At 39.1% G+C, this 25,588-nt stretch overlaps 1 pseudogene; it reads right to left on the bottom strand.

The window, feature by feature from the left end:
- Positions 1 to 2,548: 2,548 nt before the first annotated feature.
- LOC145577172 (small nucleolar RNA R71) lies at positions 2,549 to 2,644 on the bottom strand (annotated as a pseudogene).
- Between the last annotated feature and the right edge of the window lie 22,944 nt (positions 2,645 to 25,588).

Below are 25,588 nucleotides of genomic sequence, written 5' to 3'. Positions count from 1 at the left end.
AGATATAATTTTCAAGGATTCACAAATTAAAGTTGGAATCTTTATTTGAATATTATGTTCATAATTCTAACTCTCTCTTTAATTTTGTCAAATCTCATAATTAATTTATGTTGGTGAAATTAATGTTGAAAATAGCCCTATTCATTTTATTGCATCAAGTTGAACCAATTTTATTAAAGAATAGTTCTTGAAAATAATTTTGATTTTTTGCACTTGATTGAATTTATTAAGTTGGACTTGTTATAATTTTCATTTTCCTTATTAAATTAATTCTAAAATTAATTTGGAATTAATTATACAAGTCACACAGAATTCGGAATTAATCCGAAAGTTTTAGTACGCAAACCAAGGCAAAAACCACCCTTGGCTAGCCGAGCTGCACAACAACCCGCATATGGCTGCCAAGGAGTGGCCGTTGCTTGGTGCATGCATAAGTGGCTGATGAGCGTCCTTTATGGCGCTCAAAGATTTAAGTTCATTTTCTTTATTTTCTTTCATCCTTTTCATAGAATTTTCTTAGTTTTATTTGATTTTCCATTTTTATAATTCACTTTGGTTCTCGATTAGTTTTTACGAGTTTATCATATTTTTTTGTTGATAATTCATAGTTTTAGTTTTAGTTTTATTGTGTTATGCTTTCTCTCTTTGTTTTATATGTGTTTTGTAGGTGAATAATCAAGTCAATTTGCTCATTTTTGGACTACCTTGTTCGCGGGCATCATCTAGAGTGCACTAATGATGGAGATGCTCAGGAGCGCGGAGTTTGATCAAGCAAGCGAAGGAGCCAAGGCCTCGTGCACCACGCAGGGGTGCGCGCGCGGCATAGGGGTGCGGGAGCGCAGACCTAGCTGTGCGCGCGCGCGGCAAGTCCGTGCGTGCGCACGGCCCTGTGCAGCCCCCTTCGCTCAATTTTTCTATTTACAGCTTTTGACTTTCTTTTTTATGACAACTTAACATTTGTACTTGAGATATAATTTTCCAGAAATAGTAGAGAGAGAAGCTTAAAATTTACTTGTTTGTACTTGAATTTGATCTTAGATTTCAATTTGATCTTGAAATTCCTTCTTCAATTCAATGAATGTTAGTAAGATTTCTTCCCTTTGATTTACTTTTAATGCATTTCTTTCTAGTTTCTTGAATTTTGATTGAAATTACATTCCTTGCTCTAGAATTAGTTGATTGATTGATTGATTTTCTTTTGATTAAGCTTTAAATGAATATGAATTTGATTGAATTTGTTTTGTTCCATAATTTCACCATGATTAGTGAGTAGATTAGTTGCTAGGGAGAAGGGGAAGCATGCTTGATTGATGATTTTTGCTAGTTGATGATGCTAAATTGATTGGATTGTTGCAATTAAATTGGTTGACATAGTTGTGCATGTGATTAATTAAACTAGGAGTAATCAACCTATAAGATCAATCAAGATTGCATTGCAAATTTCAATGACATGAACCCTTGATTTGAGAATTGCTTTAATTGGTTGAATTTGATTGTGATTTTCCTTGTTAGCCATTCATAGTGAACCCTAGCTTGGCTTATAGGAGATAGCTTTTGGATTCCTTTGATTGCAACTATTATTTGTCCCTTGTGATGTTGAATCGATTGAGTGATCTATAAATTAGCATAATCATTGAGCTTGCATGTGGAACCTATATCCTTAGTGTTTAGCATATTGAATTCTTCGATTTGTCTATCTTTTTGACATCTTAGTTACCAACCACAACCATTTATATTCTTCGAATTAGCTTAACATAGGCTATAGCATCGTTCCTACTCATTCCTTTGGGTTCGACCCTTGACTTAGGTTGGTCGAGTGTTTACAAATTAAGTTTTGCTCTAGGGAGAGGTAGATAACGACCTACATTTTCCTCTTGTCAAAATTGGCATCGTTGCCGGGGAATTGATATTGGTGCTTTGTTATAGTTGTTGAGTCTATTCCTCTATTAATTGAAAATACAAAAAGATTTTCTTTTAGGCTACATATGTAGCCGTGCTACTAACCATTTCTTTTGAGATTTTATGCATAGAGCACGTGGTCATTCTCTAGTGCCATTTGATCCGGAAATTGAGAGAAATATTTCAAGGTTGAGGGGTGCTAGACGATCTTTGAGCCCTAGCATTTCAAGTGAAGAAGAACCACAACAAGAAGAACAAGCAAGAATGGGAGAAAATCCAAGGGTGGCGTTGAAAGAATTGGGGATTCCCGGTGCATATAGATTTGAGAGTAGGATTGCTCCACCTACAACACCGGAAAATGACTTTAAAATAAGGCCGGCAATGATCACTTTGATAGAGAGGCGACAATTTAGTGGGTCCAAGCATGAAATCCCGCTAAACCATCTCAAGGAGTTCGAAAAATATTGCAATACTATCAAGATGAACGGAATTTCCCAAGAATTCATCCGCCTCAAGCTCTTTCCCTTTTCTCTCAAAGGGCGCGCTTTGCAATGGCTAGACAAGGAGGTTAAGCCGAATTATTTAAGGACATGGGACGAGGTTACCAAGGAATTTCTATCCCGTTTCTATCTACAAAAGAAAACGACAGAGGCTAGAGCTTTGATTCAAGGTTTCAAACAAAAGCCAAGTGAGAGCCTCTATGAAGCATGAGAGGGATTCAAAGAGAATGTCCTCATCACGGAATTCCAACCTATCAAATCATTCAAATCTTCTATGGAGGCCTTAGCCCTCAAGGAAAAATCATGTTTAGATGGAGGAGCCGGAGGACTTATCATGAACAAAACGAAAGAGGAAGTGGTGGACATAATTGAGGACGTTGTGAGGTATTTTAGAGATTGGCAAGATGGAGAAAGATAGTCAACTAGCAAGAGTAGCTCTTCGGTGTACTCGGTTGATCATCTAAATGAAATCAACAATCTATCCTCACAAATGACAAACTTGGGGAAGGAGATGTCCGCTATCAAGGCAAAGTTGGAAAGTGCTACCTACCAAGTTTCAAGTCTACCCTCCCAATGTAAGGGGAGAGGTATGTCTTCTAATTCTCAACCCCTCCTTCTAATAACATGCCTAGTGGATGCTTGTTTTGTGATGATTGTGTGTCGTATGATCATGATGTTTCTAGTTGCCCTCATGTATGTATGGATGTTTGTGATGATCAAGATGGAAATGTGAATGAGCCTGTGAACTATGTGTCAAATAATCATTATTCTAGGTTTGAGAATCAAAAAGGTCAATGGAATAGGAATTACAACAATCATGGCAATTTTGACAACTATAACAATCAAGATTATAGTAGCCAAAATCAAAACCAAAATTATGGTAATCAAAACCAAGGTTATGGGAATCATAATCAAGGTAGTGGTAACCATAATTAAGGTTATGGTCAAAAGCAAAATAGCGGTAATTGGAACAATCAATGTAGAGGCAATTTTCAAAACAATGCTAAAAGAGGACCTCCACCCGGATTTGTTCCAAAGGCCCAAAATGAGAATTCCTATGTTCAAACCTCTTCTTCTTCTCATAGAACTAATTTGGAAGGAAGCATTGAAAACCAAACAAAGTTGTTGAACACTTACATGGCCGTAAGTGACAAGAAATTTAATGAAATGATGACTCATTATAAGATGCTTGAAAACCAAATTTCTCAACTTGCTAATGCTTTGAAAGACCATGCTAGTCCTTCTTCTTTACCTTCCTTCCCAAGGCCTAGATCCCAAGAGACCGGTCAATGCTATTGTCACAAGGAGTGGTAAGGTTCTTAAGGAGAGTTTGCCTAGGGAGAGTGATGAAGGAATAAACGCGTCGTCAATTGTCTATCCCTAGATCAAATACAATTTATACAACCTAAACAAACCTAATACGAGTATAAGGCAAGCATAGGGGTCGAACCACAAAGAACGGTTAAACACCACCAAATGTTATCGACAATTAAGCTAGTCCGGAATAGGAGATAAATAAACTAAAGTCTAAATATGCTAAAACAAGAAATAAAGCATTAAGGGAAATGGTTTAGGAATAGCATTCACTTGAACATAAACAAAGGCATAGAAATTGAATTAATTATGAACTAAACATGCTCAAATATAGAAATAAAGGATCCAATCTAGCCGCCTTCCGGGGTCAATTGGCTTCTCCTAACATAGCCTCTATGTTTCCACATTAGAACCATATACTAGGAGGTAGTACTAAATAACAATCGATTATAATGAACCTTAACTAAGTCAACTTCCGTTCCTTGTTAGCAAAGATTCACCTTTAATCAACCAACAATGTGCACTTGCAAGAAGATTAAAGAATATCAAGCATATAAAGACTTTAATCACAAATAAATCAACTCTAAACCTAGAACATGCTCAAGATCCAACTACACCACAACCATCCCCTTAAGGGGAGAATTACTCACTAATCATGATAACAACAAGATTAATAAACAAATAATCAAGAATCAACATGATTAACAAGAAATACCAACAACAATAACGATAATCAAAAGAAAGCAAATAAAAATAGAGGAGAGAGAGTTAGAGATTCTCATTGATTGAAGATGAAAGTCTACAAACAAGATGATCAATCTTATTCTTCAAAATCCAAGCTCAACAATGGTGAAACCCTCACTTTCTCTCTCTAAACTACTCTAATCCTAAGCTAAACCTAGAGAGAGAAGCTCTCCTAAAACTAGGGAAAAAGATCTAAAAGAATGAAGTTCTTTTTCTTACAAAACAAGCCCCGCAATATATAAAGAATCGCGCAAAAACGCTGAACAGGACCCGCTGTGCGCCCGCGCAAGGATCTGTGCGCCCGCGCATGGTAGCTGTGCGCCCGCGCGTGCGCCCTCGCAGCGGTCTGTGCGCCCTCGCAGCGGCCTGCGCTCCCTCGCAGCAGCCTGCGCGCCCGCGCAAAGTAGCTGCGCGCCCGCGCATTTGTGGGTTGCGCGGCTTGTGCTTTGGTGTGTGCGCCCGTGCTGCTGGCTGCGCGCCCGCGCACCGTAGCTGCTCGCCCGCGCACATGTCACGCAAAACTTTCTGCCTCGATTCTGCAATTTCGCCAATTTTGCGCGGGTTCTCACAGGGCTGTGCGCCCGCACATTATTCGCACCCTTGCACCTTGCTTTCTTCGATTCTTCTCTCATGATTCCTTGGCTTCTTCTTTGCAATCCAAGACTTCAAATACCTAAGCACAAACACCAAGGGAAGCAATAAGGTATAGGGAACGGTGCAAACACGCAATGAAGGCAAGCATACAACAATATACGCGATTTCATTAAAATCACATCGAGACATGTATGCACGCATTATTTGAACAAAACAACTACAAAACACCCTAAGACAAGCTAAAGCAAGGCATAAAAACTATCCTAGGAGTGACATAAATGTCACTCATCAAATTCCCCCAAGCTAAACCTTTGCTCGTCCTCGAGCAAAGCTAGAGCAAAAGAGAACAAGAGGAAATTATTGAAAGCAAAAGAAACAAAATAGAAACAAGGAGAAAGAATGTACACTAACTCACTATCGTAGGAATCACGTTTGTTTTTAGCTACAACAAGCCCTTAAAACCCCAAAGTCGCCTATGAGGACGAGTGAGGTCTCGTGAGGGTTTCCTAAGAGCTTACCCCACAACTCTTGAGAAAAACCAAGGCAAGGCAACAAAAGGAAAAGGAAAAGAAACATAAAGAGAAAAAAACAAAACACAAGCTCATATATGGACAAGAGATAAGGACAAGTACTAATGAATGCAAACTTTTCTAAATGGACAAATGTATGCACGTTCCAAGATGTCAGTGGTTGATTGAAACATAACACATGCTAAGCATAGAGAACTACTTAGGACTCAATCCACCCTAACCCCAACCAAACGGGCCACGTTCTCTCCACTAGCTTCAAATCAACCCTTAAGCTAGTTTCTCAAGATTCCACGAAGGAACCGGAAAAAGATAAAGAAATGAAAAACTTTGAGAAGGTAATCCCGACGTCTCAACTATGCATACTCTTTCCATAGGTTTGAAGTCTATCTCCCTCCACCGTTCTTTTGACCTAACCCACTAGAGTCTAAGGGTCTTTTTATTGGTTGTAACGTAAGGCTAAGGGTTAAGGCGGGGTAAAAATTTTAAATTTGGTGATAATTCCTAAGTGAAGCAAAAAGTGCGGCCGACACTCAAAAATAACTCAAGAATTCACTAAATATCAAGCAAAAATACCACTAATGCCATTCCCCAAAGCTTATTCAACACAAACACACAATATTCCCCCCCAAGCTTGAACAAAGCATTGTCCTCAATGGTTAAACTAAGGAAGAAAATGAAACCAACTAAATATTTTTTTTTTTTTTTTTTTTGACTTTATTCATTGTCCTTGCCTTTTTAACTTTGGACGGCTTTTTCTTGAAACTTCATTTGATTTCCATAAATTTGCATATTTCTTTACAAGCTCAACTCTAACCAAATCTCAAAGTGCTTCTTGTTTATGATCAACAACTCTAAACTTCAAACCTCACATGCCAATGCTTCACTAACTAAAGGGTTGGTAAACATAGGTCATTAGGTTTGTAACTTGGTTTAAACAAGAGCGGGAAACATAAGGCTCAAATTGGTTAGCAAGTAGGTTTATGCAAAATAGAAAATCAAATTTGTAACAAAACAAAAAGAAAATAAAGGAAAAAGAGAAAGGGTGCCCTTTTCCTCCCCTAGAGTGCTTTGGTCACGATCTTGGGAGCTAAAAGTCAAAACAAGGATCAAGATATGCATAGCTAAGGAGCCAAATGCGCCACACAACAAAGTGATGAAGGCTAGAACAATGTTACCTCACACGGGATTATAACTAAGCAAATACCAACTAAGGGTGCCAAATCCACTATAGAGAGCAACACCATCTTACCACATACCACGTGAACTAGGGCTTCATGGATTCCTAAAAGTTCTTAACCCGGCTACCTTAGCATGTAATATCCTAGAGTCAACCAATGACACTCTCAAACCGTGCACACATTAACCACTTAGGAAGAAAGGCATTCAAGAGTAAACAAATCCAAAAGATATAATGTCCAATTAAGAACAAACAAAACACAATTTTGCTAAACTTGCCTTGAAGTAAACAAAAATATTTTTGGATTTTCCAAAAGCATGAAAAACATGGAAATGCATATACTCAAGTGCATGACATATATGAATCAACATCCCACCAAACATGATAGAATACCCTCCCCCAAGCTTGGATGAAACCAAGCTCTCAAATCATAAATGATGAAACCAAGGAGGGGAAAACAAGGAAAAATTAATCCAACATTACCAACACATGATCTTCAAGTCACAATAAGTAAGAGAGAAGGGAAAAGAAGGATATTACCGGATATGGGATAAATGCAAAATCACACAAAAAAAAAAACCCGAAATAACCTCATGTGAGCCACAATCTCTACAAATAAGGCTTGAATTCCACATGATAGGTAAGTTGAGGCACATTTCCTTAATTCTTGATCATCACCAATGCGCAAGAGTATATCAAGTTGTGTACCTAGCAAGGAACACAAACACGTCCATGAGAGAAAATCTAATCTAAAAAGAAAAGAAAATGAAAACAATAAAACACGGGTTACTTCCCGCAAAGGCTTGCTTAACGTCCAAGCATGACCAATCTAGTAAATAACCCGACAAAGAACGCAAAAGCTTGTCATATGCACCGGCAAACATATCAAGAAGTAGAGCATACGCGATGCTCATATGACAAGCAAACATAAAGTACAAGGAGACTTTATGCTTGAGAGAAGGGGGAAAAGAAAAAGTAAAAGAATCAAAAGAAAAATCAATAAAATAAGAAGAAAAAGAAAGATAGGGAGGCAAACTATCCTCACAAAAATCTTTTTGGTTGGCATTACAACTCTTTTCCTCATCAACAATAAAAGAGTTGGGGGCTTCGGAAGCATGGATAGGAAGAGGATTCCTAAGCGGTTCTTTGAGAAAAGAAGGGAGGAACATAGGATAGTAGGGGATATGGTTAAACCTTTGGGAGAAAGGTGTATGAGAAAGGGGAAAAGGGGTAGCTATTCCCTCACCACAAGGTCTCACATCACTAATGAGGGCATGGAAATCAATCATGGAATCCTCAAATGAAGAAGTCTCACGATCTACATCTCCCTCAAGCTCAAAAACTCCAAACGGTTCAACCTCAACCTCCTCTTCATCATCTTGAACAACATCTCCCATACATTTCTCAAGTCCTACCATCTCAAATCCAAGAGTGAATGGGGGCAAATTCCTCTCAAACTCATCTCTTTCTAATGAAGCATTATCAATGAACTCACTCAAAAGGTTATGGGCTTTCGTTTGAAATGCAAGAAATATTTGGGCCATAATCTTAAATGAGTCCAAATCATCATGGATAGACGAGTCAAAAGCTTGCTCATTGGAATCATCTAGGGAACTATGGGACACACCTTTAGAATTCATGCAAAAATCGGATGCAATATGAGAAAGAACATGCACTTCATCATCATTAGAATGTACCTCATTACATTGAGCTATAGAGGGAGGGGAGTTGAAATCATGCATTACATGGTCACTATGGGGAGCATCAAGCACATCATGGGAATTTATATTAGACAAATCATGACAATTAGCATCAACATTAAAAGCATGAGAATCCCGAACATAAGTCGCATGATTGGCCCTCTCCCAATCATAATTATCCCTAGCTAGCCATGAATAGAAATCCCAAGCTTCATCCGAAGACATAGTTTTAAGATCACCATTTAACATATTATCAACCACTCCTCTAAAATGCTCATTTAATCCCAAATTAATGATTTCACAATAATCACCCTTGGTAAAACCCTTAACACCATCCAAGAAATCCTCAAGTCTATTAAAATACACCCAAAACGGTTCATTATCAAATTGAGGAATAGAAATACAAGCCATTTTTTCAAATAAAGCAACACAAATAAAAACCAACAAAAAGAGAGATAAATATACACATTGGACTAGTCTCAATAAGATAACACAATGGTAATGGAAGCCGTTCCCCGGCAACGGCGCCAATTTGATGAAGGAATAAACGCGTCGTCAATTGTCTATCCCTAGATCAAATACAATTTATACAACCTAAACAAACCTAATACGAGTATAAGGCAAGCATAGGGGTCGAACCACAAAGAACGGTTAAACACCACCAAATGTTATCGACAATTAAGCTAGTCCGGAATAGGAGATAAATAAACTAAAGTCTAAATATGCTAAAACAAGAAATAAAGCATTAAGGGAAATGGTTTAGGAATAGCATTCACTTGAACATAAACAAAGGCATAGAAATTGAATTAATTATGAACTAAACATGCTCAAATATCGAAATAAAGGATCCAATCTAGCCGCCTTCCGGGGTCAATTGGCTTCTCCTAACATAGCCTCTTTGTTTCCACATTAGAACCATATACTAGGAGGTAGTACTAAATAACAATCGATTATAATGAACCTTAACTAAGTCAACTTCCGTTCCTTGTTAGCAAAGATTCACCTTTAATCAACCAAAAATGTGCACTTGCAAGAAGATTAAAGAATATCAAGCATATAAAGACTTTAATCACAAATAAATCAACTCTAAACCTAGAACATGCTCAAGATCCAACTACACCACAACCATCCCCTTAATGGGAGAATTACTCACTAATCATGATAACAACAAGATTAATCAACAAATAATCAAGAATCAACATGATTAACAAGAAATACCAACAACAATAACGATAATCAAAAGAAAGCAAATAAAAATAGAGGAGAGAGAGTTAGAGATTCTCATTGATTGAAGATGAAAGTCTACCAACAAGATGATCAATCTTATTCTTCAAAATCCAAGCTCAACAATGGTGAAACCCTTACTTTCTCTCTCTAAACTACTCTAATCCTAAGCTAAACCTAGAGAGAGAAGCTCTCCTAAAACTAGGGAAAAAGATCTAAAAGAATGAAGTTCTTTTTCTTACAAAACAAGCCCCGCAATATATAAAGAATCGCGCAAAAACGCTGAACAGGACCCGCTGTGCGCCCGCGCAAGGATCTGTGCGCCCGCGCATGGTAGCTGTGCGCCCGCGCGTGCGCCCTCGCAGCGGTCTGTGCGCCCTCGCAGCGGCCTGCGCTCCCTCGCAGCAGCCTGCGCGCCCGCGCAAAGTAGCTGCGCGCCCGCGCATTTGTGGGTTGCGCGGCTTGTGCTTTGGTGTGTGCGCCCGTGCTGCTGGCTGCGCGCCCGCGCACCGTAGCTGCGCGCCCGCGCACATGTCACGCAAAACTTTCTGCCTCGATTCTGCAATTTCGCCAATTTTGCGCGGGTTCTCACAGGGCTGCGCGCCCGCACATTATTCGCGCCCTTGCACCTTGCTTTCTTCGATTCTTCTCTCATGATTCCTTGGCTTCTTCTTTGCAATCCAAGACTTCAAATACCTAAGCACAAACACCAAGGGAAGCAATAAGGTATAGGGAACGGTGCAAACACGCAATGAAGGCAAGCATACAACAATATACGCGATTTCATTAAAATCACATCGAGACATGTATGCACGCATTATTTGAACAAAACAACTACAAAACACCCTAAGACAAGCTAAAACAAGGCATAAACACTATCCTAGGAGTGACATAAATGTCACTCATCAGAGAGTGAGACCAAAGAGGGCACAAAAGAGGTTTTGGTTGAAGATGAGAGAGATGGTGCATCTTTGAGTGAGGTTGAGATTGAGAAGCCTAGTGAGGTGAGAGTGGAGAAAGAAATTGTGAAACCCAAGCTTCCTTATCCACAAAAATTCATGAGACACAACTTAGATGAACAATTTGGAAGATTCATTGACATGTTCAAGCAACTTCACCTTTCTCTACCATTTACGGAAGTTGTCACCCAAATGCCCAACTACGCAAAATTCCTCAAAGACATTTTGAGTGGTAGGAGGAATTGTGATAGTGTAGAGACGGTGAACTTGACTGAGAATTATAGTGCAATCATAATGAACAAGATGCCACCTAAGCTAAAAGACCCCGGATACTTTTCCATCCCTTGTGCCATTTATAAAATGCAAATTGAGAATGCCTTGTGTGACCTAGGAGCTAGTGTTAGCCTTATGCCAAATTCGGTGTACAAAATACTTGAGGTAGGGGAACTCTTATCTACTAACATCACTTTGCAATTGGCCGATAGGTCAATTAAGTTTCCTAAGGGTAAGGTAGAGGATGTTCCTTTGAGGGTTGGGAAATTTGTTATTCTGGTAGATTTTGTGGTGCTTGAGATGGACGAAAATGCTAATATTCCTATAATTCTAGGGAGACCGTTCCTTGCTTTGATAGATGTGAAATGTGCTAAAATTTCACTCAAAGGAGGGGATGAGGTGATAGAATTTGCCTTGAATGATAGCATGAAGTATCCAAGTTCTTCTTTAGAAAATTGCATGTTGATTGATTCTCTCGATCATGTTGTGTCTTCTATGCATGAGCAATTGCTCACTTCTAACGATGCTCTTGAGAATGTTTTGTTGAATAAGGAAAAGATAGGTACTCCTAGCAAGGAGATGGCTTTGTATGAAGATGTGCTCAGTGGAAGCTTTGAGGATTTTGAAGAGCAAATGTGTTTAAGCATTTCTAGCTAAGAAGCATTGCAAGTGGCAATATCGAAGGAAGGTAAAGGTGTTCCAATGGTTGAGCTCAAACCTCTTCCATCACACCTTAGGTATGAATTTTTGGGACCCAACTCCACTTTTCCCGTGATTGTTAGCTCTTCTTTGAGTGAGCATCAAGCTCAAAAGTTGTGTGATGTTTTGAGAAAGCCCCGAAGTGCTTTGGGTTATACCATTGATGACCTCAAAGGTATAAGCCCTACTTTATGTACACATCACATAACTCTTGAGGAGGGTGCTTTACCTTCTATTGAGAGACAACGAAAGCTACACCCCCAAATGGGAAAGGTAGTGAAGAAGGAGATCACCAAACCTTTGGATGCGAGAATCATATTCCCCATTTCTAGTTCTAGATGGGTCTCTCCCGTTCACGTTGTCCTAAAGAACGGAGGTATGACCGTCTTTGAGAATGAGAAAGGTGACCTCATTCCGACGAGGACGGTCACGGGATGGAGGATGTGTATAGACTATAGACGTCTAAACACATCTACAAAGAAAGATCATTTCCCCCTTCCTTTTATTGATCAAATGCTTGAGAGACTAACAAGTCACAAGTTCTATTGTTTTCTTGATGGTTATTCGTGATTTTTCCAAATCCCTATCCACCCGGATGACCAAGAGAAAACAACCTTCACTTGTCCATATGGTACATTAGCTTATAGGAGAATGCCGTTCGGCCTTTGCAATGCTCCCGCGACATTTCAAAGATGCATGATGAGTATATTTGGAGATATGTTGGAAGAGGAGATGGAGGTTTTTATGGATGACTTCTCCGTAGGTGGTGTTTCATTTGAGGCATGCCTTGAAAACCATGAAAAATGTCTTACAAGGTGTGAAAAGGTGAACTTGGTCTTGAATTGGGAGAAATGTCACTTTATGGTGGAGGAAGGCATAGTCCTTGGCCACAAGATCTCTCACAAGGGGATAGAGGTGGATAAAGCTAAAATTGAAGTTAATGAAAAGCTTCCACCTCCGGTAAATGTAAAGGGAGTGAGATCTTTCTTAGGGCATGCCGGGTTTTATAGAAGATTCATTAAGGATTTCTCGCTCATTTCAAAGCCCCTCAATGATCTTCTTCAAAAAGATGTCAAGTTTGTGTTTGATGATAAGTGTTTGGGGGCATTCAATAAGTTGAAGAAAGCTCTAATCTCTACTCCTATTGTTCAAGCTCCAAGATGGGATTTACCATTTGAGTTGATGTGTGATGCAAGTGATTCGGGAATAGGAGGTGTCTTGGGTCAAAGAGTGGACAAGAAACTTCATGTGATCTATTATATGTCCAAGACTCTAACCGGAGCTCAACGGAATTACACTACAACGGAGAAGGAATTCTTAGCTATAGTTCATGCTTTTGAGAAGTTCCGTTGTTATCTATTGGGTTCCAAGACCGTTGTCTTCACAGATCATGCAGCTCTCAAGTATCTTTTTGCCAAGAAAGAGTCCAAGCCAAGGTTGATCCGGTGGGTTCTTGAGCTCCAAACCTTTGACATTGAGATTAGGGATAAAAGAGAAGCGGAAAATGTTATAGCGAACCATCTTTCTCATTTAGAAGATTCTATAACTCATGATGATGGTTCTCCTATAGAGGATAGGATGCTTTATGACTTCTAATATGCTATTGAAGCAAAGGAGCTCCCATGGTTTGCCGATTTAGTGAACTTTCTTGCATGTGGGGAGTTTCCTCCTTCCTTTTCTAAGAACAAAAGAAAGAAGCTCAAGAGAGAGGCAAGGCATTATGTGTGGGATGATCCCATCTTATACAAGCGAGGGGTCGATGGCTTACTTAAATGTTGTATGCCAAACGAAAAGGTGCCTAGTGTTTTGAAAATGTGCCATTCGGATCCAAGCGGGGGCCATATGGGTGTCTCTAAGACCGCCACTAAGGTCCTTCAAAGCGGTCTATGGTGGCCATATCTCTTTAAGGACTCATGGGGCTTTGTAAAGACATGTGACCGATGTCAAAGAGTTGGGAACATCTCCAAAAGAAATGAAATGCCTCAACAACCCATACTCGAGTTGGAAGTGTTTGATGTATGGGGTATTGATTTTATGAAGCCATTTCCCTTGTCTTTTGGAAAACAATATATCCTTGTGGCGGTCGATTACGTGTCTAAGTGGGTCTAGGCCATTGCCTCCCCAACTAACGACCACAAGGTGGTTATGAAGTTGTTTAAGAAGATAATCCTTCCAAGATTTGGGGTACCAAAGATTCGGCCTCCCATATCATCCCCAATCGAGTGATCTAGTGGAAGTCTCTAATCATCAAATCAAGCTCATCCTTGAAAAGACAGTTGCGAGGAATCGAAAGGATTGGCCGAAAAAGTTGGATGATGCTCTTTGGGCTTATCGAATGGCTTTCAAGACCCCCATAGGTACCACTCCATACCGCCTAGTCTATGGCAAGTCATGCCATCTCCCGATTGAAATTGAACACCGTGCTTTGTGGGCAATCAAGAAGATAAATTTTGACTTGGCAAGTGCGGGGGAGAAAAGATGGTTAGATCTTCATGAGCTAGAGGAGCTTCGGTTTGATGCTTATGATTGTGCTAGTGTGTACAAAGCTTGTTCCAAGGAAACACATGACAAGTTTATTGAGAAGAAAGACTATTGTGTTGGCAATTAGGTTCTTCTCTACAATTCAAAAATGAAGTTGTTTTTCCGGAAAGCTCATGTCACGATGGAGCGGTCCCTATTTGGTCAAGAATGTTTTTCCAAGTGGTGTTGTAGAGGTCTCAATGATGGATTCTTCTTCTCCATCTAAGGTCAATGGCCATCGTCTCAAGAAGTATTTCGACGGTGCTTTTGTTAGCCTTGTTCACTCATTGCTTCTCCGACAACCACCTTAATTGGTGGAGGACGTTGAGCTATGACGTTAAACAAGCGCTACCCGGGAGGCAACCCGATTTTCTAAACTTTTTCTTTTGATTTTGCGATTTTCTATATTTCTTTTATCCTTGAGAATTTTTCTTATTTATCTTTATTTTTGTTTGTTCTCTTGATTTTAGGTACCATGAGATTGGATCAAAGAAAATTTCCAACAATTTTGGTGTTATTTCAAGATTTCACGAGGTTTGGTTAAGTTTAGGCGGAAAAGCTTGTTGGGGTTTTATGCTCTTATGTTTGCATTTTTATTGATTTTCTACTCTTTTTCAAATGCTCTTTCAACTATCTCATTATGCCAACACGAGAGTATATACATGGCTGAGATATTCTTGCTTGGCGCACGCGCATCATAGGTTTTGCGCGCGCACCAAAGGGGTAAGAAATTTACACTAACTTTGAAAAAATTTGACGGTTTTTGAACAACCCCCGTACCCCCTTGGTGCGCACGCACCCCATCCCTGCGCGCTCGCACCAGGTAGGCAGCGTTTTTGGCCAATTTTGCAGCCCCAAGCCTCGCGCCAAACCCCCCTCCCCCCTTGTTGTCGCCAGTGCGCCACCAACCCCTGTGCGCACGCACCGTCGCCAGCAGCTCCCCCTTTTTCTTTGCCCCTTTTTCATTCCTCTATCCTCCTTTCTTCACCCCATTCTCTCTCCTCGACCTCCCCTTCATTCCCCTACTATTACATCGCTTTCAAAACCCATAAATCAATTCATCACATTAATTTTAAATCAATTACATTAAACACATCACATTTTCGAATTTTAACCAAAATATTTCCAGATTTTCGAACCCAATTTCGAAATTTTTGGGTTATTTTTTTAATTTTAAAGCTTTGTGTTGAGGTTTGGAACTTGTCTTTGGGTGTTCTATTTGTTCTTAAATCTTCGTTTTGGGCAATTTGCAAGTAATTTAATGCTTCATTGAGGTATAATTTATTATTTTCTAGTCATCTTCTTCCTCATTGTTCAAGCTTGAAACCCTTGTTTTTGCTTTCATGGTAGAACACACTTGTTGGTTCTTTTAACTTGTAATTTGTGTTGAATGATGTCATTGGGTGTTGAATTGAAGCTTTTTCATGATAACTTTGTATAATTTTATTGAATACTTGAATCACCATTGTTGGTCTTTTTCTCTCTCATGGGTATTCTTTATGATGGTTTTATTGCTTTGATAATTCAATGTTTGAGATTATTTTGCTCAATTTGATTCATGATTTGGTCTCTTATGTTCAATTTTGCCTTTAATCCATGCCTACTTGCTTCAATTTCATGATTCTATATTAATGGCATTGTTCATATATAGCCATATCTTGCTTCTATTTTGAGATAATTGCATTTGTGCTTGATTCTTAAGCAATTACTTATGCTTATTATTGAAATATGATAAATGTTAGGTTTTGCTCTTGGCTTGTTTTCCTTCTAATAGATGGCTCATATTCGTCAAAAGAAGCGGGCAAGATCAAGTTCAAGCAAATCTAGGCATGTTGTTCCACCTCCACCCGAGGTAGAAGAGACATACGGCATTGAATTTTCTAAAGAATCACATTAGGATCGTTTCAAGCGTCTATCCAAGAGGATGCTAAGACCAACAAGATTCTACGATCAAGCAACAACCAAGTTTCTCGGAATAGATGAGGACGTTCGGCTTCTTGCAAAGGGCCTTGATCTTTTAGAGTTTTTGGATTTGAGCGCCCCTACTTATGCTAGGGTGACCTATGAACTTCTTTCTTCTCTTGAAGTAGTCTGAGAACCGGGTGAAGATTTTTCAAGGATTTTGACTTTCCAACTTTTCAATTATGATCACTCATTGACGGATTCTCAACTATGTTCGTACTTCAAGTTTCCATGGGCAGAGGACGCGGATCATTGTATCTATACGGCTCATAGTAGAATGGAAAATGACCATAGATATAATGAGCAACGTTGGTGGAGAAGTATCTCAGAGGAAGGAAAGTTTGAGCCTCAAAATTCCAAGACCACTTCCATGATTCATCCGGCTATGCAGTATTTCAACCGTCTCCTCACTTACACTCTTTGCTCCAAGGACTCTTTGGGAGCTATCTCCCGAGAAGAGCTTTCTTGGTTGTGGATAGCCGACCAAAACGACTTTGAGATTGAGCTAGTGGATTTCACGGAGCATTTGATCAATCGATTCTTGGATATCCATGATGGAGTTAGCCTATCGGGGAGCATCCAATTGGGAGGGATGATTTCTATCCTAGCTCTTTGCATCAATGACGACTATAAGACTTTGTTAAATGAGCTTCCCCCAATTATCGATCCTCGAGAAAAATCTTCTTCTCATTTCCTCAACATCTCCGCCCTTGTGAACCAAAAGTTCCTCGATCGTACTAGAAAGGATGATGTTTTCATTTGGAAAGTTTCTCGGATTAAAGAATGGTTCTTAATCCCATGCCAAGAGGCAACTACCCGACCGAAAGAGAAAGATTCCTTGTCTTGGAGGCCTCCGGTGCGAGATATTGATCCTTCTATTCGACGAAGGACAAATCATACAAGAGGCCGCTCAACCAATGCTTTCTCATCGAATGTTCAAACTATTCCCACGGTTGAACCGGATGGTATGTCTATTCCTTCTCCCTCTCCTACTCCTTTTACTTTTGATTTGTCAACCATTCATGCTAGGCTTGATTCTATTGCTAATGTGTTATATTCTATGTCTTCTATGCAAACCCCTAACCTTGGTTATGACTATCATACAAATCAATTGTACGATATACATGTTCGGAGGGGGGAGATCGAGCCCTATGTGAATTACCCGTATCTCCCGGTCCAACAAGGACCTATCCCTCAGTGGGAGCCTTTTGATCCTACCGTTGGTCCTCGGCCTTGCTACCCTTATTGGTAGGGCTCTCATATTCACCCTAGTTCTATCATAGGCACCACCTCGACCACTTATGACTATCGGCGGCCCGGTGGTTGTGATTATACATATGATCCGGCTAATCCTTCGCCTTTTCGGACCCCGAGACTTTTGGAATGTGGGGGTAGGTCGGGTGAGCCGGTCTTAGATGATTGGTCTCATTATTTTGAGGTTGATAAAGCTAGGAGAGAAGGTAGGTTAAGGGGTAAGGCTCCCATGGACGTGAGCGAGATGGCTAGCTCTAGTCATATGATGGAGACCAGTGAGGGGAGTTCTCATTCTACCCCTTACCATAGTGCGGAGCGATACTACCGTGGCTACCCCCTTCTCATGTGCTTTATATGATGTTTCTCTGTTGCCTATATGTCTTTAGGTTTAGAGTTAGGGGGGGTAGTCCATTTTAATCTTATTAGTGCTTTATGGCATTTGGTTCTGTGCTTCACCGTTCCCCCCCCCCCCATTGCTTTTGTAGTTCATTCCTGGTCTCATATGCTTCTGGTCTTGAACCAAATAGGGTTCGGGGATGAAGGTACAAATCCAATCTAAAAGAGATTGAACCTGCCCTAATAATAGGCCTCTACTTCATTCTTCTCGTATTCATGTGCGCTTTCTGACTAACATGCAAACAATAGGTTAACCCTAAACCTATTTATCTATGTTGGTTGAATTTAATGCACAGATAAAACTATTATTGGTGATCACTTGAATTATAATCATATTAACCCTAAACAAGATTATTAATTATCTTATTAAGCGTGATTACAAGTACAAATTCCCTTTAAACCTGCAAGAGAGGGTGTGATCAAGCAATAACAATAATGATAAATATTAAGAAACATAATAAATAATAATTATAATCATGTTAATAATAAAGCTTAAATATAATAGCAAGATCCTAGGCATGATACTAACAAGATTAATAACAAACCCTAGCATGTCACTAAACAATAAAAATCAAAGCTTTAGCCCTAACATGATACTAACATGATATTAGAAAAGAGTAAAAGGCACCCTAAACATGATACTAGAAAGCAATAAAAACATCCTAACATGATACTAGGAATTAAACAAATTTAAACATGCTTTCTACAAGAATAAAACAATAAGATTACATACTTTGATGCCTCGTACCTCTTTCTAATACACACGTTAGTAACCTCAAGGAAGATATAAATCAAAACAATCAAATTAAATAATTGAAAAAGAGATTTGGGACCAAACCCTCAGAAATTATAACCTTTCACGTCTAGGGCGAAGGCAACTTCGAACTTGGCTAGGTGTTTCTAGATCTCGTGTATGAGGAATAGTGTGAGAGGGGAAGGTTTAGAAAAAGAATAAAGAGAGAAAGCTTCTAGCTTTAGAGAGAGATGATTGATTGAAATTATTGATTGTTGATGATTGAAAACGGAGGTTCAGGACCCTATTTATAAGAAAACAGTCCGGAAATAGGTAGAATTTGATATGGATTAAAACTCCACTCTGTCGCTGCAAAACCGACCTTGTCGCCAGGCAACAGGGTCTGTCGCGTGGCGACAAGGCTTGTCACGTGGCGACAGGCCTGTCATCTGGCGACAGCCTAGACTCCTACGCGCTTTCAAACACGGAGTCCACTTATCAATCAAAATCGATTTGTAAAGTCCGTATGAAAATTGAAATCGTATTTTCCATTAAATAATATTTTATTCCAAGTAAAACTCATCAACATATAATTATTAATTCTAATCTTATTAGGACTTAAAGAGAACCTTCTAGAGAATTCTAGAAGACTATCATTAATTCCAATAATTTTAGGAATAATAATTATTGGGCCCTCCCCTAGATCATTGGGCCGCATGTAAAGATCAAACCGGGCCTAGTTTAGTATTTTGGCCATAACTTCCTCATTATTCATCGGAATTGGGCTTATAATATACCGTTGGAAAGCTCTTTTCAAGCCCCATCCAACTACACTATTATTGGACCCTTGTATTGGACCAAACTAAACTGGATTGGCTGTTTTCATAAAATAGAGTTGTTTTCGAAAACAAAAAGAAAGATTGTTTAATAAAAACCAACCGCAACACTTGACCTTTCACACTTTCACCTCGTTCGATAATCATTCGACGCAAAAGGTATTCATCACTGGGTTTGGTTTTGAGGAGACACATTTGGGTGTCTACACAACTTTAGTAAGTTTTTGCTACATCCGTGTGAGAATTTTTCTTTTTCAAGCCGTCATCATTTTCTATTGTGTGGCGTGGATCCTTCGCCTTTGCATACCTAATCTTGAATCTTGAGTCATAATTCTCAAACACGAGACCGAACCAACTAGGAAGGACAAAGGCCATTTTTCGGGGTGGTAATTTTTCATTTCTAGGTTTTTCTTCTTTCTTTTTAGTTCTTTGGGTTTACATTTGCGCCTTTCCCCTTCTTTTCAAGCAACATTTTTAGAACTTTGAGCCTTTTTTTTCTTTTTGTTCCATTCTTAGTTTTTGTGAAGCAAATAATCATGTTTTTGGAGTTTGTGGTCTAAAAGGTTGGATATTGGTTTTATTTGTAAGCAAGCTCGTCTTTTGTATATATTGTGAATAATGGCAAATGAATAAATTGAAAAAGTCGTCCAAAGTTAAAAAAGGCAAGGACATAATAAATCCAAAATCGAAAAAGCCGTCCAAAGTTAAAAGAGGCGAGGACAATTGCTTTGATAAAATGAAAATTAAAAAAAAAAGAGTGAAAATGAGAAAATTCAAAAAACAGTTTGATGTGATTCTTTTTCCTTTTCAAGCATTGAGGACAATGCTTCCTTTTAGCTTGGGGGAGAAGCTTTTACGCTTTTTGTATATATGCTTGTGGATTTAGCTTTGAATAAGCTTGGGGGTATTAGTTTGTTTTTGTTAGGTGACTTCTTTGTTTTGGTGTCGAGGTGTGGCCAATCTTTGCTTCATAACCTAGGTGTACCACCAAATTCTAAATTTTAAGCCTACCCCTAACCTTTTACCCTTACGTTACAACCTTTGGGAAAGTCCTTTCGACCTAGTGGTTGAGTCATATACCAAGGGAGGGCATTATGAGTTAAAGCCTAAGGAAAAGGGATGCAAGGTCAAGATGTCGAGAACCCTCAAATTCTATTCTTTTCCGGTTCCTTCGAGGAACCAAAGAGACGCTTACTAAGGGAAGATTTGAAGCTATTAGGGAGAACGCGGTTAGATTGGTTGGGATGAAAGTTGATTGCGCCTCATTAGTTCTCTACGCTTAGCATGCCCTATGTTTCAATCAACCCTCGATATCTTAGAACGTGCTTACCATTATTGTTTTAGAAAGTTTGATATCCTTCGTGCTTTGATTATGTGCAAAAGTCCATTATATAAGCATTTCTTTTCTTTTCAAGGTTTAAACTTTCTCTTTTCTTTTCTTGTGCTTTGTCTCCCTTTTAATAAAAAGAGTTATAGGTTAACCTCTTTGGAAACCTTTACGAGAGCATCACTCGTCCTCTAGAGAGATCTAGGGGTTAAAATGGCTTGTCTTTAGTTGCTAAAATTGACCGTGATTCCTACCAAAGTGAGTTAGTGTATATTCCCATTTTCACTAGTTTTCTTGTTTCTTTCTTTGCTTGAATAGTGTCATCATTTTCCCTTGGGTTTGATTTTATTTTGCTCGAGGACAAGCAAAAGTTTAGCCTGGGGGAATTTGATGAGCGTCCTTTATGGCGCTGAAAAGAATAAGATTTAGGTTCATTTTCTTTATTTTCTTTCATCATTTTCATATAATTTTCTTAGTTCTATTTGATTTTCCATTTTTATAATTCAGTTTGGTTCTCGATTAGTTTTTACGAGTTTTTCATATTTTTTAGTTGATAATTCATAGTTATAGTTTGAGTTTTATGTTATTATGCTTTCTCTCTTTGTTTTATTTGTGTTTTGTAGGTGAATAATCAAGTCAATTTGCCTATTTTGGGACTGCCTTGTTCGCGGACATCATCTCGAGTGCACTGATGATGGGGATGCTCGGGAGCGCGGAGTTTGATCCAGCAAGCGAAGGAGCCAAGGCCGCGTGCACCACCCAGGGGTACGCGCGCGCGGCACAAAGGTGCGTGCGCGCAGACCCAGCTGTGCGCGCTCGCGGTTGGTCCGTGCGTGCGCACGGCCTTGTGTAGCCCCTTTCGCTCGATTTTTCTATTTATAGCTTTTAACTTTATTTTTTTATGACGACTTAACTTTTGTACTTGAGATATAATTTTCCAGAAATAGTAGAGAGAGAATCTTAAGATTTACTTGTGTGTACTTGAATTTGGTCTTAGATTTCAATTTGATCTTGAAATTCCTTCTTCAATTCAATGAAAGTTAGTAAGATTTCTTTCCTTTGATTTACTTTTAATGTAATTCTTTCTAGTTTTTTGAATTTTGTTTGAGATTACATTCCTTGTTCTAGAATTTGTTGATTGATTGATTTTCTTTTGATTAAGCTTTAATTGAATACGAATTTGATTGAATTTATTTTGTTCCTTAATTTCACCATGATTAGTGAGTAGATTAGTTGCTAGGGAGAAGGGGAAGCATGCTTGATTGATGACTTTTGCTAGTTGATGATGCTAAATTGATTTGAATGTTGCAATTAAATTGGTATACATAGTTGTGCATGTGATTAATAAAAACTAGGAGTGATCAACCTATAAGATTAATCTAGATTACATTGCAAATTTCAATGACATGAACCCTTGATTTGAGAATTGCTTTAATTGATTGAATTTGATTGTGATTTTCCTTGTTAGCCATTCATAGTGAACCCTAGCTTGGCTTATAGGAGACAGCTTTTGGATTCCTTTGATTGCAACTATTGTTTGTCCCTTGTGATGTTGAATCGATTGAGTGATCTATAATTAGCATAATAATTGAGCTTGCATGTGGAACTTATATCCCTAGTGTTTAGCATATTGAATTCTTCGATTTGCCTAGTTTTTGGACATCTTAGTTACCAACCACAACCATTTATATTCTTCGAATTAGCTTGACATAGGCTATATCATCATTCCTACTCATTCCTTTGGGTTCAACCCTTGACTTACCATATACTTGTATTAGGTTGGTCGAGTGTTTACAAATTAAGGTTGGCTCTAAGGAGAGGTAGATAACGACCTACATTTTCCTCTTGTCAGTGGCTGATGCTTGCTGACTAGCAACATGGTGCGCCACGGCCAGCAAGGCAGTAACAGCATGGCGCAGCATCAGCTCGCATGATGTGCACGCCATGCGTGCTGCTGTATTGTGCGTATGTGTGGATGTTCGATGCTTGTGCGGCTGGGCGAGCGTGAGTGAGTGTGTACGCAGCTTTGGTGCGGTGCAAGAGGGGCAAGCAACCTAGTGCGTGCTGCCTTGCACCTTGCAACCTGCAGCAAACGCTGCTAGGCTTGGCGCCTAGCAGTGCTGCTTTGGGGTTGTGCAGGTGCACGCACCAAGTCGCATTGCCTGGGGATGCTAGGCAGTCTTGGCTAGCAGTGGCGCACGGCTAACTAGTCTTGGTGCGCGAGCCACTTGCGTGCGGTTGGCTACGTGTTCGTTTTTTTGCCGTTTAAATTATTTTAGTTATGTATACTTATTTTAATTAAAATTTTGGAGGCTAGGCCTCGGTTTTGAGCGGCATTTGCAAAATTTTGGGTTTACCGGCTTAATTAATTTGATTAATTAAGATGGATACGGATTTTAGTGGGAGCTTCAATTTTAATTGCGCTTAATTACATAATCGGTTAACACAACTTTGACTAGTTTTGATTAGGCGCGTTAATCGGATTAACCACCTAAATTAGTTACTAGTTTACGCGTGTTTGTGCATTGTTACTTGTTTATCATTGTAAAATGCATGGGCCATTGACAAATTGTGAATGGATGAATGGATTATATATTCTCTCATAGGTTTTATAAAATGGCAACTAGTGGGGCCCGATTAGGATAGGAAATACGGACTGCGTTCCGTCATGTATACTTGTAAATCTAAATACGGTGTGCAAACCGTTGAGTATTTTTGTACCTTAATATTTAGATTAGTCCTAATCGTAGATACTAGTATTTGCATTATTTTGGTTAATGTCTTGGAGACGGAGGTTCTTGGAAGACGAAGCCATGAAGTTGCAAAAGAAGACCCTAGAAGATTTGAATACTCAAGGGGTCATGCTAGTTGCCAAATGCATCATTTACTTATGTTTTCAATATATATTTATGTTTATATTTATGAATAATATGTTAGATGCATGTATAGGATTTCGAATGTTGCGATGATTAATTAAGTTCACTTAAATCAACCAACATAGAAACCCTAGGTCTCTAAAACATTAAGTAAAATTTGTCATTCCAAAACAACACTTACCGACCTATTGAGAGTAATGATGGGCTACGCCAAAGCGAGGCATCACTATTACTCCTAGGAAACGTAAGGCTTACCGGGTATGCATGTTGGTTTGTGTTATACTCAACTATATGAGTGATGGAGTCCTTACATGTCGTGGAAAAGTTGATAAGTTGTTAAGAGAGCATTAGATGCGATGATTTATCTAACCAAGAGTGGCTTGGATCCATTAGCAAAGAGTTTCTTACCTTAGAATATTGAGTGTTAAGACAAGCCAAAGCATGCTTAACTACTCATTGATTCTTTGGATCTTGGAATCGACTTATTCTCACCAAATGGGGACAATTTAATGTGTGAATACGACATTTAAAAAAGTTTGATAAATATGCATGATTTCAATCTTTTTTAAGTATTATGAATGGTTTTTCATTTCAAATTCTTTCAATTATAGAATCATGTCTTCAACTAACAACGACAACAACCTAATGTGCCCAAAACTTCACGAAAAGTTACCATTTTCCTTGAACTTGGTGAACTTTAAGGAGTGGGAAGAAGAACTCCGAAAGATCCTCCGAAATTGCTACCTAGAGCACATTCTTGACATACCCATCTCGAGTTTTTACTCGAAAAGGGTTATGAGCGATAAGGCTCATGAGGAATAGAGTTGGGATTGCAAAAGCACGACTTATGACAAACTCCATCCCGGAAAAATGGAAGGGGAAGTTCTCCAACTATTTTCAGCACATGCTCCTCAAAGCTCTAGAGGATATAGTCAATTTGAGGGTCACTAAGGGCATCAAAGGCAACTATGATGGTCTCGTGGAGGAAGTAACTAGGTTACTCTCCAACATGAAGATCAAGCTGCCGCAAGAGGGGTGCCTTGCTAATGAGAGGAAAGAGATATGGGCACAAGTCTACAATGCAAGACTAAGACCCAGAATGCCACTTCGAGCCCACTTGCTCTGAATTACAAGGCTATTCACTCACTTGGCACTCATTGGCAAGACGGTGAAGGATGAGCAAGCGGCTCACTCGGGCTATGTCGTATTGAAGATGCGGCTAACTGCCAATCGGAACAACCTCTCTTTGATGGAGGTTGTCCATGAGCTTCAATGGGCTGATTCTTGTAGAAGTGATAAGCTTAAGCTTGCTCTAAGGGCAAAGAAGAAGGAGTTTAAGAACAAGGCAAAGATGCGATGCTTCTACTGTAGTCGGCAAGGCCACTACAAGAGAAAATGCAGCATGTACCTAGAAGATGAGGCAAAGGGAAGAGAAGTCTTCACCTTAGGTATCTTCTTTATAAACTTACACTTGAATACAAGCAATTCATAAGGTATTAAATACCATTAATGACTCACTATATGCTTCTATTTTAGGAACCAAGTGAGAAGGGCTTACCAAGTGGATATGGATATACAAGCGAAAGAAGAAGACAATCTTTCCGGAAGGCTTGTAATCACATAGTTTGTCTTTACATAGAACTTGTTTAAGTTTTTGTCATCAACCACACATTGATCTTCTGACATTGGACGTCATTTTGTTTTGATCACAAGACTATTGTTTCAAAAGTCATGCTTATATGTTTGTGGTATGACACGTTTATCTAAAATGTGCGCTTTCGTTAAACAAACAAGTTTATTATGTTAATAATACCACCAAGAAAGCTAAAACCATTAAGTCAAATGAGACGTACTTGTGGTATTGTCGTCTTGGCCACATTAACATCAAACGCATCAAGAAACATGTACATGAAGGTGTTCTTGACTTGTTCGATTTATAATCGTTTGAGAATTCCGAAGGATGTTTATTATGCAAGATGATAAAGCAGCTATTCTCCAAGTTGGGAGAAAGGGCAGGTGACTTGTTGGGCCTAATACACACCGATGTATGTGGACCAATGCTACAACCACA

Source organism: Chenopodium album, chromosome 13, assembly GCF_948465745.1.
Source record: "Chenopodium album chromosome 13, dcCheAlbu1.1, whole genome shotgun sequence".
NCBI lineage: Eukaryota > Viridiplantae > Streptophyta > Magnoliopsida > Caryophyllales > Amaranthaceae > Chenopodium > Chenopodium album.
This window is presented reverse-complemented; position numbering and strand designations above follow the sequence as displayed.